General features: G+C 37.5%; 1 protein-coding gene across 1 annotated transcript in view; it reads right to left on the bottom strand.

The window, feature by feature from the left end:
• The window catches only part of LOC124162962 (protein O-mannosyl-transferase TMTC2-like), a 507,991-nt gene that overhangs the window by 13,060 nt on the left and 477,786 nt on the right, over positions 1-17,145 (bottom strand). The window lies entirely within an intron of this gene.

Raw genomic sequence — 17,145 nt, 5'->3', positions numbered from 1 at the left:
AGACACCATCCGCAATTTTTTATTCGTAAATCACGTAATGAAAAAAAATTGGCATGTATAAAACATTTCATCAAAAATTGCATGCTTTTCATTAATAATTGAATGATATTTTTGCACGTAGGAGAAAAAACTGGGTCAATCCATTCTTTTCGCACGAGACATAAATTACTGAGTACGAGTATATTTAGAGATGAAAACGTATCATCGGGCATGAAACATTCCCATTGCCGACTGGTCCAGTGTGCCCAGTAGGGCTGGTCTCCTCCTCTCCCCGGTGGAATAAAGAAATAAAAATAATCAAAAAAGAAAGACGGCACTACGGCTCCGTCGGCGGTTACGGATGTGCAAACACCACGACTGGCTCACTCGGGAACGTCCATACCGTTTTCAATTTTGCATCGCCACCCTTGCTGGGCCCTGGTGATATACATTCCCAGTCTGGATCCCACTGGGAAGAAGAGGTCGAGGAAGAGTCAGAGGCAAAGAAGACTGGGTTGGAGGATGGGGACTGGGGATACTAGGATTCCAAAATGTATCTAGTATTGAAGTTCAAAAAATAAACCTTGCGGGAAGTAGTACGTTTGCGACAAGATTTGAATCTCGTACCCTCCCCTATTCGCCTTAGCCTCCGGGTCCTCTGGAAGATTTTCTGAATGACGGTATCCTCCACACCTACTTCTCCTTCAAGACTTCAATTTCCTCCCACAATGATAAGTTGAAAAGCGTGGAGAGTAAAGGGAGGAGGCATATTCATCGAGCAAATATTCAATCTGACCATAAATGGAAAATTCAATCATGAATTCGGTAAAACAAAAGTCTTATGCGTCACATAATAGACACTATGCACTTAGGTTACCGTAAGAGAAGTATATATTGGCTTGAATTCCACATTTTTTTATTTAACAAAAATACTCTCTTTAGAAACCAAACACCGAATACAAAAATGTATTCCTATCCCATACATTTACTTAGTGCAGACCAGGAATACATTTAAGTGGTTTAGTAGTTGAAACAGGCGTAAAAAATGCTTTCTGGATCCAGGGTTGCTGAACCAAGTGAACTATGGTAGGTATAAGGGTAAACATAATGTTTTTTTATAAACCCTTAATCACTCAGCGACCCGTATTTAAACTTTAAGAATAAGTAGGCGTTTTAGGCACTCAAAAATTTCATCAGTAATTTTAATATCGACGTACAAGAAATAAAAAGGAACGAAACAAGGTAAGTGTTATCATAATATCGTAACATAATTTTAATGCACTTAGCTTACGTGAATTCCGAGAAGACATCACTTTACATCCATCTGAATAAGAACTCTGATTCCCAGGGTAACCTAAACGGTAATTAAATGTGAATACAGCTGTGCGATAACCAATGAAATTCAAGTTATTAAAGCACTGAAGGTAAAACCCACCCCGAAGTTCGCTCTGAGAAGATGGCTTGGTGGTGTAACTGGTAGCACACCTGACCGGCAATCGGGAGATCCGGGTTCGAATCCCGGCTAAGTCAAATATTTTTTCATGGCGAACTTCATCCTTTGGTGTATTTAATCAAGTTATTAAAGCTTGATTTTCGCATCAAATGACATCTCTGCATTTCTTTCAACCTCTTTACATTATTGTATCTTTGTACATCTTTAAGTTTTGCCTCCATTACGTTTTTCTTACTGCTCCTAATTGGCTCAGTATGGCCAGCGCAGCAAAACTTCTTTCATTTACTTAAACAATTCATGCCACCTTCCTTCTTCGAATAGTTTTTGATTTTTCTCGCTTCCTATATGCTTGTGTACTCAGCCAGTATTTGCGAACGAAGTGAATCGGTATCCTTTACGCACCTCCCACCCAAGATGTAAGTATATATGTTCGTTTGGTATCTTTGGTATCGTTCATCGTTTATGAACGATACCAAAATTAGGTGACTGAGGCAACAACTTATAGCATTTTTCAGTAGGAAATTTTTGGACCGGAAATGTCTTTTTCAAATTAAAAAACCGCCAGAATTAAATAAATGATTAGTATTACAGCAAAGATTAAAAATAATTAAATATATTAAATTTTTTATTTAATATTGTATATATTTCAAATTTCCAGATCTGGTTTCGTCACTTCTTTCCTTGCAAAGGCAGAAGTTTTTGCCATGTAACCTGTATTCCTGTGGAAATATATTAGTAAGCGACCTCAAAGCTTGACTTTCTTTCTGTAGAGACAACTCATTCTAGGGATTTGAACTGATCTTATGGTACGTGCATAACATAACTTGAAATCTGAAATAATTGTCTACCAATATTATTTTATACTATTTTTCAAACTTTATACTCTTATTATAATTCTTAACCCGAGCCCACGGGGTGGAGAGCATACAATTCAGCTACCACGGCAACCCGATGCCCTTTCATGTATTTATGAAAGTAACAAGTAATTCTATAAAGTAAGGAGTAACCAGATAAAACGCAGCAATTGGTGGAAGTAGGACAGTACTAAAACTGCGAATTAGAAAGAGCGGGGAGGTGAGAGAGGAAGGGGGTATAGTGGAAGAGGGAAGCTAAGTGGGAGGAGAAGGAGAGTTAAAACGCCGTGGAGGTTATAGAGGAACCCGCGTTCCAGATTGGAAAGTAAATTATTCACGCGGGGCCAGAGGGCTGTATTCCACTACTACACTCGACCGGCGCTCTACGTAGTGGGGGCAAGGGGAAGTGGACGAGCCCACTTCCGGTCCGTAAAAAGCCCAACCAAGTTCCACTTTAGTTGCTCACCGCCCTTACTTACCCCCTCCGCCCCTCTCTCCTCCTTGCTTCCCTTCTAAACCCAACGTTGCGATACGGATTGATCTTCCATGTCTCATCCGGAACCTCAAGCAGCAATTAGGATGGACACCACTGCTCCACAGCGCACCAATAAAGTCGTAAAATTTGTATCTTTTGATTAATTAATGCGCGAAATATTTTCTTAATGTTTCAAAGTCTTCCCGCATCTAAATATAATTACTACCCCGCAAGCCGACTCTATACTCGAGTGATGGGAGGTGTTATTGTACCAGAACGAGAATGATAAATAATGTAAGCTTGCGTTACGAGGGATCGAAAGCCTGAATTCGAGCATGATGATGAGCAGTAATGGAATCCGTTCATAATTTTCAGAATGACAACACATTATTAATATTTCAGAATGGCAGCACATTACTGGAATTAAATGGTAACACTAGTTGGACATTATTATATAAATTATAATTATAAAAATAATTGGAGGAAATAACTCATAGCTAAATCTTCTTATAGGCCGAACTATGACGTGAAGAAATTAAATACGAGAGAAATGTAATAGCAGGGCACAATATAGTAATAAATCATAGAGCACGAACTTTTTTAGTTAAATAAAATATTGCAGTTTATTATTTAACTAATATTCATTACTTCCACTGCATCGAGTCACGTATCATACAACACAAAATTTTAAATAATTTCAGGTCGTGAATCTCGTAAATATATACTATTTTAATAAGCCACAGGGCCATATTTAGCTAATTACGTGCGGTGGTAACCTAACGTATAAAAAGGTCTTCATTTCAACAAAAAAATTACCCAAATAATTTTAGATTTTACTCATTTTTCCGTGTCTTCTAAGGTTTGGCTTCAAAAGAGCCTTATGACTTTTCGGTGACCCTGTAAAACTTTTAGCTGTGGAGTTTAAGTCGGACGAAGTAAGCCAGGTGCTCACGAAATGGACTCAAAGTGGACCTGAGTGCTGAGAGTGGTGTGACCCACAGGAACAAAACGATGCTCCGAATTATTTCTTTTCCGTCGTTTTTCCATTAGTTAGGTCACCCCGGCTTTAACATTCGGCCACTAGGGGAACTGCCGCGAGGTTAACCAAGACTCGTGCCCAGCGATGGGTGATTTCATTGAGGATTCGAAAGGGGTAGGCCAGGGAGCTGATAAAATGTTGCAGCAAGGGAAAAAATATGCGGTGAAACTTTTGAAGTAGACTACGCTTTAGGTGGCTATAGTGGTTATCAATAGATGCGTAACTATAGAGGGAAAAAAGTATCGATTATATAAAATCGTATCCGGCTCGATTTTGTGGAAGTTCTTTATATCCATGATAAAAAGAAGAACAAAATGGTTATTTCTTGATAATGACACTTATGTGTTGAAACCATGGTCGGTGCTGAGTTGTAATATTAAAAGTGTGGAAATTACCATTGTGTTCTTCTTTTTATCATGAAGTATCGATTATGATTAATAATGGCTTTAGGGTAAGAATATGCATTGTTATAGAGGCAATCGGTTATCCCTTTAGACATCAAAGAAGAGTAAGGGGAGACAAAAAAAATGTCCTCGATGTTTTACGTTGGGAGGTGGTATTAACGAAGGGAAATCAGTTTGTCAAGGTAGTCATCTTTAATTTGAGTCTGTCCATAGCAATCATTCGATAACGCGTTTGAAATCGGAATGCCTTTTAAAACACCGTAGAGTTTATTTAAAAGAGCTTATTTTTCCTTTTTGAAATAAATATATGATAAATATTCCAATAGATAAAAGTAAGAGCACCTATGAAAATCTCTACGCGCCATGCATGTACCTCCTCTTATCGTGCAAGGAAAAATACTCACTTTAATGGAGAATTAAAATTTACCTTAATTGTAGAATTGATTGATTGATTAATTGTAATAACTGAGAATAATTTATCACGCGTTAATCATACGTGAATATCACTATTATACACCGAATTGTTATTATCACGACGTACTTCGTTGTTACAACATCCTCGCTTGCATAATGTGGAGAGATTTTTCCTAAAATATTTCCTGCTGCTAAAGTAAAGGGTGTAAGGACAGCAGAACATATTTACGGAAGAGCTCGATCAATGCATTTGAGAATGTTGTAGTAACAACGAAACACGTCATGCGAAAAATAAATTGAGTGGGAATTTTACAATTTTTTATTTAACTAAATTAAATAACTTCCAAAATATAACTTATAACTTCAGGCTTGACTGTGTGAAACCTCTCCATACTCATTGGAAATAAGAGAATAAAAATTTTTTAGTTTCGCTTGTGTATTCAAATAGGCATGACCCGGGTTTAAATATACCCAATCACTACTATGTTACGAAACCCGGGTCGTGCCTATTTAAACACACAAATGAACCTCACAGAGTCTTATTCTTTTATTTCCAACTGATAATTTTCAACTCATCGTGCCACATATCTAGTAAAGTAACTGTTATCCATGAGTATTTCTTGCAATAAAGCTCTTTTTACCACCCCTTACTCTTCTGCATGGCCGCTTGAAGAGCTAGTGCGAGGTTAACCGAGACCACAACCCAGCTACGGGTATTTTCATTTAGGATTCGACAAGGGACGGACGAGGCACCTGCAAAAAGGAGTGGAATTGGCGAAACCAGACGGATTGCATTAGAGGGGTGGAATCCATGAAAGGCGAGAGCAGTGGCGTTGCGGTTTCCGAATGCGTGCCTAAACGCCACGATAGAAATTTTCTCTCATGAGCAAACGATGTTTCGTGGCTCTACGACGTGAGACGGGGAGAAAGACAAAAAAGAAGATGACCATAAGAGCCGTTGTGAAGGGTTTCCCTTTGTAATTGTGAATGGCACGGCCAGCATATACCATGGTACGCTCATGTCTCCCAATCTCATATATTTTCCTCTATGCCCTCATCCACGGGACCTGGGATAATTGCAGCTATTCGACTTTTGAACCCATTGTTTAACTTAATAGAGTAAGTATTTTCACTTCCTACACATAACTATTTTAATTTTTCCGACAATTTTTTTCTGGTAGCCTTAAAAAGTATTCAAAAGAAGAATAAAACATGATCTTGAGAAACTTTGTGGTATTCCATCTCAAATTTTATTAGGCGAGGAAGCTTTTACTAAATCAGTTTCTAAATTTTATGTTATTTATTTGTTTATTTCTTACATTAAATAAATTGCTTATGCTAAATTTAACAGGTTGTTGATGACACTTAGACGTTGAAGCCAGGGTCGTGTTCCAGTTTTATTTATTTGTTTTAGTAAACGATTCCTTACCTTATAAATTGTATTCAAAGGAAGTATAAATAAAATCAAAAAGTAATAAAAATAATAAAATAAAAAGTCAGAAATTACCTAGCACATTAATGTTGTACCTCTGACACCACATCCCTTCCAGTCGAAGGCAATAAAAGTCAATATTTTCTCCTCCCTTGCTCCACATTTTCCCCCTTCTATACCTTATTTTTAGTATTTATGGAAGTATCTTATGAATTACCCTATAAAAACGTAGAGAATTCTTCAGAGCTCAACTTTTTCGCGAGGAGAGAAACGAATAGGTAAAAGGGAAACTTAGTATCGCCTGCAGTGCATTTCGTCCTCTATTGATACTTGGAAATGAATATCATACTCTTAAATTGTATACTAATACATTTATTAATACAATTCGCGAACAAATTGAGAATTACATCACTGAATATTTATGTATTTTTGAAATATCGCTGATTTAGCTCCTACGCAATATTTTAGAATAATAGTACTAATAAAATCTTCACATTTAACTTACTCAACTACAGTATGAAAAAAACGTGACCTAAGGGATGGTATAAAGAAAAAATAAGAATGATGATGAATCATTAATAAATGGTCACATTCAGAAATATTACGAACATTTTCTTGCACATCGAAATTCCAAGAAAATAAAAGGAATTCCGCTTGATATAAAGTTATTTAGTGGAGGATTTCAAAAAGCATATAGAGATAGATTTTAGCCAAAACCTAATGGAAAATAAACAGTAAGTTAGCAATCAGAATTTAAATTTCAGCTCCTTGGAAACCAGAAGAGAATTGAGAAAGGCCATTTAGTAAAATAACTCGATGGAAGAGAGAAAAATTTCAGTAGCAATAAAGGAACATACGCACTGCCTGGACCTAGCGTCATAGTGTAGTAAACGCGGTGAAGAGGTATTATTGACAAGAATTTATAACATTAAATATGCAATAATCTCGACGAGGTCAATATTTATGAAACGATTTAATTAATTTATTTGCTACAGGAATATACAGCGAATCGCAATAGATAAAATCAGAATTTAAAATAAATTTTTTCTGAAACCGGAAGAGGATGTTAAGAGACTACAACGGAAAGGAGTGAAGGGAAGAAAGTAAGTTGTAGTAACAACGAAGGAATAAACACACTGCCTTGCCTTACGAGGAATGAGCGTTTTATAATTAATTGAAATTCATGGTAAATACCAATTAATCTAAATGATTTCAAGTTCTTTGTAGGAAAATCTTTAAAAAGCAAACAGAGAGATTTTAGTCAAGATCCATATCAATAAACAGTAAGTAAGAAATCAATATTACCATTCCAATTTTTTGGAAACCGGGAGAAAAAGTAGAAAGGGGCGGATGCATCATCAAATTTGGAGGGGGATCATAGGGTAATAGCCTGGGTCCGGGGACAATAGAATACCCCCGGGAGAGAGGGACGTTCTTGGGGCTAAAATTTTTTTATACCCATTTTTTTAACCCATTTTGGAGCCAATAATTTCTCTTATATTCCTAATAACCGATTAAATTTAAACATATAGAAGCTACTTAACTTTTTTGGATAAAATAAGGGGGGTCATCACCACTAAGACCTCTCAAAATCCACCCTTGGATATAAAGTGGATATTTAGGAAAATAAGTGAAGTGAAGAAAGTAAAATCCTAGTAGCTGAGAAGGAACAAGCACACTGTCTGCCACTAAAAGGAATGAGCGTCACCGTGTAGTAAACGTTGTGAAGAGGTGAGTGCAGGAGATGCGAAGGGTCTTGTGTGAGGAGGGTAAGATGGAGAAGTGCGGCGATGTACGAGAGTGGAAAAGGGCACCACGGTCTACGACTTCTTGGAAAGCATTAAAAAAGGTGAACACACGGTGGGGCTACGGGTGCGGCTTTTAAAAGGGCGCACCAACTCTTCTAAGTAAACGGGAAACTTCTTTAGACAAATGTGAAGGCATCGCCGGGGGTAACGCAATTTCGTCATTAAAGGCAAAGTTGCTGTGCGATCTACGCGAATCCAGCAGCTTGGGTGGGTATACTACGTTCGGCATCTCCTCCAAGGAAGTCTTAAAAAAGTTAAATGCAACCTCGAAGCGGGGTGGTGGAACCATCCTGGCGTTGATAACGAATGGAACTAAAACTGGGTAAAAAGAGCGAAGGGTGATTTTTATTAATTCTGGGTTTTAATTAATCGGATCTTTGCTCCGTTATCATTTTGAGTGACGCAAAGGAACCGGTGCATCAATTCTAAATCTTAGTTTTCTTCTCATTAGTGACGTAATGTATCCACAAAGTTTGAACCCAATTAAAAGCATGTAGATTTGACTAAACAGAAGGCAAAGAATCCACGGTTAGCTTAGTTATATAGAAAATACTACTTCTGTAAATAATATTCATTAATAGTAGGTACTGAAAATTATTCCAATGTATTAGCATACGATCATAAATATGGAGTAATTTCCAATTAAACCACCATCCATACAAATTAGGCAATATACTAGCTTTTTGATCATAAACGTATGTACATGTAAGAGATGTTCTGGATAATTGTCCCAAGATTCTCTTCAAGTAAAAAAACACTAAAAAGCCGTATTTGTGAGTACGTCGATACATTGGGACATTTTCAGATGCAGCAAGTTACAGGCGTGGAATGTCCTCAACTCTGCTTATCTACATCTACATAATATCCTGCGAGCCACCTCTAGGGTGTTTGGCAGGGGGTGATAATCACCAGCCTGGAGCATGAAATAGGAATCCCACATGCACACCAAGTGGTCCAAAAAACGTCACGCATAGCTAACAATTTATACTACCATATGCTGTTAATAATACCAATAAGAATAAGCAACATGCATTAACATATACATAAGTTAATAGGCTACACTAAAAGTCATCTAATCTATAAGCGAGTTCTAACGCTGCCGTTATAGCCTCTTATTGATCGTGGAAAAAAAGGCATTCTGAATCTGTCTGTTCTACAGTCTATCTCTATTATTTTATATATATGATCTTATCTTCTGTAATATGTTGGTGTCCGTAAGATATGGCTAACTTCGTTAGAAAAGACACTGCTCTTGAATTTTTCTAAAAGGTTTAGTCTATTTTTCAAACTACGATCTAACAGAGATTCCCATCCGAGTTTATCTAAGAGGCCAGTCACACTGGCTAGGCAATCGTAACGACCTTTCAAGTAAATGGCAGTTCTTCTTTGCACGCGTTCTAACTCTGTTATCATGCCTTTTTTCATGATGGTCCCAAACACTGGCAGAGTATTCTAAATTTTCACAGCGTGTTCTAAAATTCACTTGTAACCTTGGTCCTTGATATTTGCCAATAAAATGTGAAATATATGGCAAACGAAGTCCAAATTACGATAATGTATGTGATTCGAAATATTTATTTTTGCGTATCACGAAACATACTAACAAAAGTATTTTTCTCGTGATTCGGGGTGTTAAAAAAATAACTAACACACGAGCGAGCATGTAAATTACATTAATACGGAGTTATATTCACTACTGCATTGAAAAAAGTATAGAAATACTCAATATGAGTGAACAACAAAATCGATCTCTCAGTATGAAGCCATAAAAATTCTTTCTTAGTACAAAAGTTATGATTAAAATTCTTTTTACCCACGCGCCCATTAAACAAATAAAGAAATTGATATGAGACTTTATAAATCACTAATATAATGTCATAATACGTCAAGTTTATGTGACTGACTAGAAGTTACTTTATTGGCTAAAAGAGCAAGATCCCATCATTCACTCGAAGGATAATATGTACGGACTATAAGGACCTCGAAAAATAGGTAGAAAAAGGATCAAACACAGCATCTGCTAAAGAATGTTTCCTGCCCTCAAACTGAGCTCTCCTCATGAATCCAGTTTATTTACCCAAAGATCTCCATTACCATAATTAAGTTTCCAATCGATTGGCTGTCCGTGCGATTCTAAAATGGCCCTCGGGTCCGGCGGGTATTCCGCGAATCCTACCCGAACATAAAACCTCGATTATCCCTTTTCGCCTGCCTGGAAATCTCCAAAAGGCCCGGGGGACATGAGGCACAAAATACACCTCATCACTTGGATTAGAGCCTTGCTCCGCAAAGAATAACACTGCTGTTGGAATTCAAGGTTCCGTAGAGCACTGTGGATTGGGTAATGGACTTCAGTCTTTCAGGCCATTCTAAAAACATCCCTAAGGAATAATTACCCATCTGAGGAAGTGTTTACAGATTCTTTGCTCTGCTGAAAGTTTATTTTCAGCTATTTACGATCTCTTGGAGGAAAACAACCGCTGAAATTTGGTATTCATGCCTTATTGACCAGGTAAAATAAACCTCATTAATTTACCAGTGGTGTTTTAGTAGTACAAATTGTTTGAAGTTGACATATGATGAAATGAACCCGAATATGAGTTTTGGCATGATCTAATGATGTAGCCAATACTTTGAGTATCGAATCTCATTACCCTTAATGAAGAAATTGAACGAGTTATAGTCTTGTTTTGAAGCACTGATAAATCTGGAGATAATTTTTGCAAGTTTATAATGCAGAATTTTTTTCCAGGCGTTCAAGTTACGAGAGAAAATTAAAAAATATATTTTTCTGCCTTAATCCTAGAGCTATGTAAATTATGAAAAGTATGATGCCTTAAATCAGTGAACGCTAAAATGAATGTGAGATACTGATATAAAAATAATATAATTATCATTACTATCGTTGGAACAAAGTATTTTTTTCATGACGCACCGAATTGACGTTCTAAAATGTACCAACACCAATTTTTCAATCTTAAGAATATCTCTCTCGAGACATTAATTTCAATATTTTATATCTTTTCTCATGAATGAATAGGAGCATGAAATTGTTTTTATATTTGGCAATTACACGTTTTTCCTATTCGATTTCCCAAATTCTTTCAAAATAAATTTAATTGTAAATTTAATTAATTTGCATGGTTCATTTCCAATTGGGAATTTTCTGTTTCTCTCGTTCCAAAACATATGAGACAAATTTTCATAAGCCTTTATTGATCGTCATACCCGCCCAAGGCATTAAGGGTGACTTCCACAAAATATCGTAAGCCCTCGCGAAGGTCCAGAAGAGTTGACGCAATAAAATATGGTATTTGAATTCGTAGGACTAATGATTCAATCAAATACGTTGCCTTTATTGGAAATACAAAGAAATTCAATTAAAGGAAGTCAATGTCTAACGAAAAAAATCGCAACAAATACTAATATTATTTCTAAGAGCAATAGAAAAGGAACTCTGGACAAAGCTATGAATGCGAAAAATAGTTCTTTCAATCAGATATCACAAATAAGGCTTTCAATCAACTAAAAATAGGTTAATTTTGCAGTAATTATTTATTCACTCTTACTTGAAATATAAGGCGCTTCGGAAAAAATAGAAAATAGATCTAATTGAACATAAAACTGAACTGACTGAATACACTGAAAGCATGGAGAGTAGGAAGAATGGTAAAATGCAATGAAATACCATAAAGTATAATTCGATGGGGAAATATCAAAAAAATTGAAGAGGAAGCATAAATAAAGAATTTTGGGATTGATAGAACCTTGAAAGTGTCTACAAAAAAATGTAAATATATATCTGCAGAAAAAGTCTGATCAAAGGAGATGATTACTAACTCTATGAAGGCAACACGGGTGTTGCATTTTTTTAGTAAAAGCCTAAAGTAAGAGTTTCAAAACGGGTATTTACGAGAACATAACTCAAAAGGGACATTTAATAGAGAAACAACATATAGGCAGGAATTTCCATGAATCTACATCGCATCTTCTCAATATATTTCCCACTCACACCTAAAACGCAAATAATTAACTATATTTATTATTTACGGCTCTGTATGAAACATACCTAAGCGAAAATTTTAAAGTAAAGACTAAAGTATTGAATTTTTACTGAACAAGTCCGAAGCCCTACCAGTTTTAATGCAAAATAAAAAAAATACAATGAAGACCACTTCCATTACTGGTGTGCGACGGATTTACTACGCATTTTTACTTGCTTTATCATGATATTTTTTTGTGATATTGAAAGTCCTTGTCACAGTATTGCGCTAAATATAAGAGAGGTTTTTTTTTGTAAGAAGAGTTGTTGAGTTGCTTTTTTGTTGGATTAAAAACGGAATAATTCCAAATTGGCTGTAGGTATGTACTTCGATTCTATAAAAGATAATAAATCATATTTGGTCACCATGAAATACATTGAAAAGATTCGATTAGGCACCGTTATATATATCGTAAATTAGCATAGACTACGCTGTATGAATCAAGTGAAATTGTTTAGTAAATTTAAAAACCAAAAATATTTATAGTAATGGATAAGGAAGGAGGTAGGTGGTTTTCTGTACTCGCCAACATAAGCTATTATGAAGGAGTTGCCATAAAGCTGCTAAAAATTTGCCGACAATTTATGATGCACCTTTACTGTGTGTCATGTATGCCTTTTAATATTTACATTATAAAATAGAAAATTTAGATGATTGATGTTTTAATAAGAAAATAATATGTAGGAAAAAACCTACCGTGTGAAAGGCAATTTGATTTCCTCCAGCAAGAATCCAACTCTCAAGGATAAGGGATCATTGATTTCAATGACGCCACTACAATCTCTTTGTGAAATATCCTCCGACTAAACCCATTCCTACCAACCAGACGACCACCGTACCCACACAACTCAGATCCCATGCCTGATGCATGGCATCGGATTACCGGTTGTACTTCTGTGGATCTAATGACCCCAATTCAGCCAGCTTCCCCTCAACGAGACCACGAGTTCATCCCCTTCCCTCGAACCTTCCTCGAATTGACCGATCTCCGGACAGGAAGGTATGGGGGGAGAGAATGCAGCTCTTTACTGCACGAGTCACCAATGGCAAGTTAAGGCTCGCCGTAATGTGTTTTCTTCCATCTCCTGCACTTTTTCATTCCGTCTGCCCGAGAAACCCATGGCTTTCTGCTAATTACGGTGGCTAACGTCCGTCCCTACGGTGAGTAATTAAGGCTCTATCCGATAGAACGGACCGGGGACGCATAAAAATGTTATCGCATTTCCGCGATTAAAAAAATATTTAATCCTACAGTGCCCTCCTTGCTGTTAACTGCGCTTCAATTAGCACGGCAATGGCAACAGAGAAACAAATCAATTTTCTTGATAGTTCTCGCGACCGGCCTTAGCCCTTCCACAGCATTGGACGCCGAGGATATATTCACCCGGAAAACAGCTAAGAACGTATTTCCGCACTACAACCAACCAACCAACTTGTACCAACTTGATTCTCTTTCGAAAGCCTTGAAAGAGCTGTATGGATTTATATCATAGCTTTCCAATTTTTCATAAAAAATGCTTCAACAAAATATTTGTTCCATTTGTACAAAGAGTTGTAGATCAAAGATTTATTAAAGTCAACTCATCCGAAATTTTCTTCAAATATTTGACTATGAAATTTATTTAAAATATTAATTTGTATTTTATGATTTAAACGAAGTTTAGAGGATGGTACCTATATTAATTGTTCTGTTATAGTCGATACGCTAATTAAGAGACCGTATTGACTTTTAACTTACTTCGCTAAAAAAATCTAGTTTCCTGAAGTACATGTTATGAGGAAGTCACTATGTATAAGACGCATGCCCATTTGGAAAAAAAATACCGCCGTTGGTTGCGAAATGAATGGTATGTGCTTGGTGAGAGATAACAACCACTTCCATGTAAATGCACATTAAATTGCGGTAGCGGATACATGTAGCCAAGTCCTCATTGGTGAGAAATACTCACCAAACCAAATACAAGTCCAGTTCCCTGACGTGCTGAATGTACATATTAGTGCTTATAAGGAATGGGAGGAAGTCACTCAGATTCCATCCGCCTCACTCCGCAGCAGCAGGTTGTATTACTTCCTCCCGCCATCTCTCATTACCCCCTGAGCGATCCCAAACCTCCCTTGGTCCTTTTTGACCGGCTCCGTGCACGAGCAATGCCGCATGACCTCAACCAGGAATGCCAGCCAGCGCACTCTCTAAATACCTCTACTCTCTCTCTCTCCATCTCCCACACGGTTGATTTAGCATCGGGGCGGGTGAAGCTAGAGAGAGGTTGGAATTTGAGGATGGGATTACCGCCAGCGTGTTTTCGGCTGGATAAGGGGTTAGGGAAAGCGGAGAACAAAGAGAGAGTTTCTGCGTTGTGTGGAGGTTTCCCCAAAGGGCACATCCTGGGATAAGGGCCTCCGCGTGTGCAACACGCCCCTGTGTGTCAATCCACGAGAGCAGATCATCTTGCGATTCGGTCTGCGGCCATTGCCACGTGTCGGGGACGATACTTGACGTTATAGGGATATCATCACTCGTGAAAGTGAGCCACCCCTTGGGTCTGCTCACGGAATTAATAGAAGCAAGAACGATTCTATAGCCTCTGCGAATTTGGCTAAGATGAAAGATGCAATTGGGTGGTTACCTATTTTTTTATTGCCTAAATCGAAAGATTATGACTCCTGAAGTACGTATTTCACTAGTTTAGATTTTTTAATTACTATTATTAGATATATCTATTTTTCGCGATTAAGTGAAAAGTGAACATTTTCAAGCGCGCGAAAACGCGACGGCTAAGTATGAATGCTGGGAAAAGCCGGTGTGACCCCAGTCTGGTTCCGGCTGCCGCCGTGTGAGGCCACCTTGGTGCAAGGCTATGAGCGCCGCTACGAAGCAGGCTGCTAGCAGGTATCACAGTACCCTGCTAGCAGGTAGTGCTTGGCTTAAATAAGGATTATTAATACCCTATCAAACGAAGGAAACTTTCCGACCAAAGGTAATGTTAATGAGTGAGTATTAAGAGATGTTTCCCTGAGTTGCCTCATGCATACATTGGTAATCTCAATTGATGTAAAACTCCTGACTACTCGTATTGCATCTGGGTCTCTGTGACGTCACGTGGAGTGGCATTGCATGGCCGCCAATATGGCCTTATTCAAATGAGATTAAAATTGACCGTTAACATTCGTCTAAACTGGGATTTCCATATAATTTGTATATTATGAATACTTTAATGTTGGGAAACGAATCACTATCAATGCCTTTCGTTTTCTTTGATGAAGGAAACTACCCTATTTCCGGCGTAATTAGATGAAAATATTTTATATGATACATAATGAAAGAACGAGGTGAGTTCAATAAGTAATGAAACACTATTTATTTCACGACCAATTCTAGTTGAAAAAACTTGTCATTTCATGTGGAAAAGTATCAAATATTTCCGCTTCGTCTCGTATAGTTGCATTAACTTCCGATCGGTGACCGCGGAGCTGTTAAAATGGCGTCTGTAATGGAGGTGCGTTCCAAGCAACGGGAAGCGGTTGAGTTTATTTTAGCGGAAAACCAAAGTACCTAAGATATTCATGGGTGCTTGCAGCATGTCTACGGTGATCTGATACTGGAAAAAATCACGGTGAGTCGTAAGCAACCGCATGTTTCATCATCGCAACTACGGAGATGAAGAAGTTATTGATGCAGTGCGACGTTTGCTCCGACATCGACATGTGGTATGGTACTGTGCAGGCATACAGGCCCTCCCATCAAGGTCGAGACAAGTCTAAGTAATATTTAATGGGTATTGCGTTGGAAAACAGTGTTGTATAGCTATAAGATTTGAGAATAACATGGTGTAGTTGGGTGCTGAATAAAACAACCACTATCTCAGAAAAAATGTGTTGCATTATTTACTGAACTCCAATCATACGTTTCTACTCACAAACTTTTTATTTCAACCAAAGCATGGCTCGGCATATAATGCCATTTGGAAGGCATTTGAAGATAAGACAACGCATTTCTAGGTACTATGAAAATGGCAGTATGTGCCGAAACGCGAGTCGGTTGATATAATAAAGTTCGGAAATAAACAAGAACTTAAATTATCTTTAATTGACCATGATGAGAGGGCTGCTTTTTTATTCAACTTCCATCTGATTCGCACAACAATCAGACGTTCGGCCGGCGATATTGATGCGCAGTAGTTACTTGTGCATCTTGTAGATACGACAAAATGGCAAAATGCAAGATCTCTCCTTTGACCTTCCCGTATCTGAAAAGAGGGCTGTTTTTTTTTTGAGTTTAGCATCCGTTTACATGCCACTAAATACAATTATGAACTAAATTTTCATTAAATTTTATTCTCACCAAGAAGGATGGGCATCAGTATTTTAATCAATGACTTCTTTAAACGCTGGCCCTATTTCTGTAACAATATCTCTTACTGTAGCTTACTGTTTTTTATATAAATATTTTATATTAATAGAGCCATTAAAAGATAAGCTAGGATAGATCTAAAAACGTTAACAAAACTTGCATTGATTACAAAATTTTAACAACTTAACGACATTTAAGTACTGAATTCACGAAAACATTTCATTTCCCTAAGCTATGTTAAGTCAGATTTGGTAAAATAGGGAATTTCAAGCCTTTTGCATGAGCTTTAAAGAAGCAATACCTTAATAAAGGAGACAAAATACCAGATGGTATGAGATTGCGATGGGTCCTCTCAAAGATGGGATGGGACTCCGAGCAGCCTCGTACAAAAGATGTATCCTGAAAAGCAAGGCTGGAATTCGGATTTTTCAAGACCATTTTCCTCTTCACGAAACCGCTCTCCGCCCAGGAGTGGAATTAAATGCCTTCCACCGCCGCCTCACATGCACATATATCCCACACCAACGATTCTCCCCCTTCCTCACGCGCCTGACGCACATTCCTGTCTTTAATCCACTCAAAGCATGTTGTGCGCGTATAAAATGCTCTCCACGTGCCGAGGGACCTTGCGAATCTCAAATTAAAGTCGGGTGCGCCAAAGCAAGAAAATTATGAATTCCGATTTGTCTCACCCAAACTTTTAACTCGCAACAGACAACAGAAGTATGTAATGTGAAATATAATGAGCGCAGCACTTAGAATCGTGAGTATTATATAAGGCGAAAGTGAGATTAAAAAGAAAATAATTATTACGTTGCAATTTATCGTAGAGATATCGACTATAATTTTGTTTAAAAGGTGAGTGAAATTTGAGCTTTGATAATGGCAAGATG

Source organism: Ischnura elegans, chromosome 7 (assembly GCF_921293095.1).
Source record: "Ischnura elegans chromosome 7, ioIscEleg1.1, whole genome shotgun sequence".
Taxonomy (NCBI): Eukaryota; Metazoa; Arthropoda; class Insecta; order Odonata; family Coenagrionidae; genus Ischnura; species Ischnura elegans.
Note: the sequence above shows the minus strand (reverse complement) of the source record. Positions and strands in the feature narration are given on the sequence as shown.